The sequence below is a fragment of the Rutidosis leptorrhynchoides genome, chromosome 9 (assembly GCF_046630445.1).
Source record: "Rutidosis leptorrhynchoides isolate AG116_Rl617_1_P2 chromosome 9, CSIRO_AGI_Rlap_v1, whole genome shotgun sequence".
NCBI classification, from domain to species: Eukaryota; Viridiplantae; Streptophyta; class Magnoliopsida; order Asterales; family Asteraceae; genus Rutidosis; species Rutidosis leptorrhynchoides.
Genome location: NC_092341.1, coordinates 352,985,608 through 352,989,834, shown reverse-complemented (window position 1 = coordinate 352,989,834; position 4,227 = coordinate 352,985,608).

The following is a 4,227-nucleotide window of genomic DNA, read 5'->3' as shown; positions in this document are numbered from 1 at the left end:
CATGTAAATAAGCGTATTCCAAATGGTTTGGAAGTGGCTTTAACTCTAATATCGGTGGTTCTTCTATCGATGATTTATATCGATATCTGTCTTCTTCTTTTAGCATTTGAATTTCTTCTGTTGTTGGTTCATATCCATTAGCCATAAGTGTAGCTAACATTTCAGTTTCATCAATTGGTTCAGTTCCTTCTCCTAAAGAACATTCTCCTGTTCCTTGTAATTCTGGAAATTCTTCTAACAATTCTGCATGTGAATCTATAGTTTGAATATAATAACATGTATCATCTGCAGATTGCGGTTGTTGCATTGCTCTATCAATAGAAAAGGTAACACTCTCGTCCTCTATACTTAGGGTCAGTTTCTTACCAAACACGTCTATTATTGCTTTAGCCATGTTTAAAAATGGTCTTCCTAATATGAGAGGAACTCGAGAATCTTCTTCCATGTCCAGAATAACAAAATCTACTGGAAATACTAAAGTACCAACTTTAAGTAGCATGTTCTCCATTATCCCTCTAGGATATTTTACTGATCGATCGGTTAGTTGTATGCTTATTCGTGTTGGTTTCAATTCTCCAAGGTCTAGTTTAGCGTATAGTGAATACGGCATTAAATTTATACTAGCACCTAAGTCTGCCAATGCTTCTATTGAACTAAGACTACCCAGAAAACATGGAATCGTGAAACTTCCTGGATCTGATAATTTTTCTGGTATCTTATTCAACAGCACTGTAGAAAAAATTAGCATTCATAGTAACAGCCGAGAGTTCTTCCATTTTCTTTCTATTTGTGATTAGATCTTTCAGAAATTTAGCATATCTAGGCATTCCTGAAATCACATCAATGAAAGGAAGATTAACATTTATCTGTTTAAACATATCCAAGAATTTGGATTGCTCGGCTTCAAGTCTCTCTTTTCTCATTTTACTTGGGTAAGGAAGTGGTGGTTGGTATGGTTTAACATAAGGTTTAGCCTTAATTGTGTTATCTTCATTAACCTTTTCAACTACCGGTTCTTTTTCCTTATCTTGCTCAGATTGTGGTTCTTGTGGAGTAGGAATAGAGTCATCAGAAATTACAGGTATTTTAGGTGATTTAAGTGTAATACCACTTCTTGTGATAATGACTTTAGCTGTTTCATTCCGGGGGTTAGCATTTGTATCACTAGGTAAACTTCCCGGTTTTCTTTCACCTATTAACCTTGCTAGGTTACTTACTTCTTATTCCAGATTTTGAATAAAAACTTGTTGATTTCTAAATGCTTGAGCATTTTGTTCATTGGTTTGTTTCTGAGATGTGAAAAACTGAGTTTGAGATTCAACTAGCTTCGACATCATATCTTCTAAATTTGGCTTTTTATCATCCATTTGTGGTGGTTTGTTTTGAAAAATAGGTCTTTGCTGATTGTAAGTATTATTGGATACTTGTTGATTGCTAGGACCTTGTTGGTTATTGTATGGAACATTTTGGTTATAATTCTGATTTTGATTGTAGATTGGTCTTGGCGGTTGATAATTATTCTGATAATTATTTCCAGGCCTTTGGTTTATGTATGAAACACTCTCTCTTTGTTCCATTGTTAGTTCAATACTGAGACAATCTTTTGTTAAATGTGGTCCTCCACACTGCTAAAAACTAATTCGTATTGAATGAATATCTTTAGTCATCTTTTCCATTCGTCTCTCGACAGCATCTATCTTTGCAGAAATGGAATCGAAGTCATGGCTAGAATCGGCTCTAGCTGCTTTAGATGATCTAACGATATCTTTTTCTTGGTGCCACTCATGTGAGTGGGAAGCAGTGTTATCAATAATTTTGTAAGCGTCAGTTGCGGTTTTCTTCATAATAGAACCACCAGCTGCTATATCTATGTCTTTTCTTGTAGTGATGTCGCATTCTTGGTAGAATATTTGTACTATTTGACAAGTGTCTAAACCATGTTGCGGACATCCTCTCAATAACTTTCCAAATCTTGTCCACGCTTCATATAAAGTTTTATTTGGCTTTTGTGTGAACGTAACAATTTCTCCTTGAAGTCTTACGGTTTTAGATGCCGGAAAGAATTGTTTAAGAAATTTTTCAACTAAAACGTCCCATGTATCAATCGCCCATTCGGGTAATGATTCTAACCAATCTTTGGCTTCTCCCTTTAAAGTCCAGGGTAATAACATGAGATATATCTGTTCATCCTCCACTTCTCTTATTTTAAATAGAGTGCAGATCCTATTAAAAGTTCGAAGATGTTCATTTGGATCTTCCTTCGGCGCACCACTAAATTGGCATTGATTAGTTACCATGTGTAGGATTTGTCCTTTGATTTCATAATCTGGCGCATTAATGTCAGGTTGAGTAATTGCGTGACCTTGGCCAGTGCGTTTAGCTCTCATTCGGTCTTCCATACTTAGAGGTTCCAGATTTTCCATGATTGAATTTGTTGAATCTGAATCACTAGAGTATTCTGATTTAATGGGTTGTTCCTCGACAATCTCCGTTTGAATGATTGGTGGTTCCGGAGGAAAGATTAGTGGTTCAGGATCTCTGAATTGTCCCTGAATATCCTCCGAATTCTCAATTGTGAGGTCGGGTTTAAAAAATGGATTATCGGAAATTTGAATTGGAGTACTTGGTCGACTGGATGACGATTCTAAAGAAAAATCAACGGCGACAATATTTGCTAGATGTCTTGATCGAGTTACAGGTGGTGAACGTACGAAAGGTGGTGAACGTTTTGCTCGGTGCATTCATTGAATATCCTATTAGATATAAAAGATAAAAATTATATAAGTTATCAAATTAATAGATTTTTCTGCTTTTGCCCACTTTTCGAATAGCCAAAAGATGTAGCAGGGAGCCAGAACCCTTTAAATCGGAAGCTCACAACTCACGCACTAACAAATCCAACTATTACTACGAAGCAGAAAATTTTGGATGTCTATCAATTTAACCACTTAAAATAATTTTTCGTTGAAATTTAAAGAAATTTTAGAGAAGAAATAGAAAATATTCTAAGTACTAAAAACTATAGCGGCGAAAAATAAGAAAGAAAAAGAGCGCGTCGAAAAACGTCGAAAAATAAAAGGTCAAAAAATAATAAAAAGAACGTAGCGCGTCGAAACTTAAAAAGGAACTAAAAACTAAGAATTAAAAGTTGCGTCTAAAGATATTAAAGCTTAAAAGAAATACTATATCCAAAACGGTAATTACTTAAAAAGGTACAAAAATATAAAAACGGCGTCGCAAAAATCTAAAGCACCTAAATCTTATTCTAAAGAAAAAGCACTTAAGGGATTTTACGGCAAAGCCTAAAAATCTAGAAATAAAAATAACTACGCCAAAAACTATGACTTAAAACTAAATACGAACGAAAAATACAAATATTACGCTAAAACAAATAAAAAGATACAAAATATAAAAATAAACTTAAAGTTGTAAAAAGTAAAATTTTTATAAAAATATTATTTTTATATTATTTATTTAATAAAACTATTAATTTTATATATTTATTAAAACTAATTAAACTAAAAATACAAATTAAATAAATAAAACTAAACTAAATAATAAAATAAGTATAACCTAATTAGGGTTTTTAATTAATAATAATTATAATTATAAACCCTAATTTTGTACAGCTTATGTTTCAGACGAGTCAAATCACTCCATGCGATCGCATGGAGTGTATGTTATATATTCATGCGATCGCATGACCTGCGGATCCGGGCCAAATGCTGGGCTGCTACAGTACCAGGCCTGAATAATTTTACTTTTTTTTTTCTATTTTCTGTTTTAGATTAAATAAAATATAAATAACTTAAATAAAAATTTAATTTTAAAATCTAAAATAAAAATACTTTTATAAATTTTTAACAACTCTTAACAACAAATATATAGATTTTTTTAAAAAAATTAAAAACGTATATTTTTACAACAAATTAACTAAAACTTACTAAAAATCTTTTTTTTTTATATATATAGCGTTTCGCTTCCTGTGTTTAACTGTTCCCCGGCAGCGGCGCCAAAAATACTTGATGTGTGCGAGGTGGTGTACAAAATAGTTATATTTTTACTACAAAATACTATTAAATACGATACAATTTTACATAAGTTATTTATTTATTTATAGAATGGATATACCTAAACCTTGCTACAACACTTATAGGCAGTGTACCTAATCGTACAGTAGTGTAGTTTTTAGTAAGTCCGGTTCGTTTCACAGGGAGACTTAGCCAA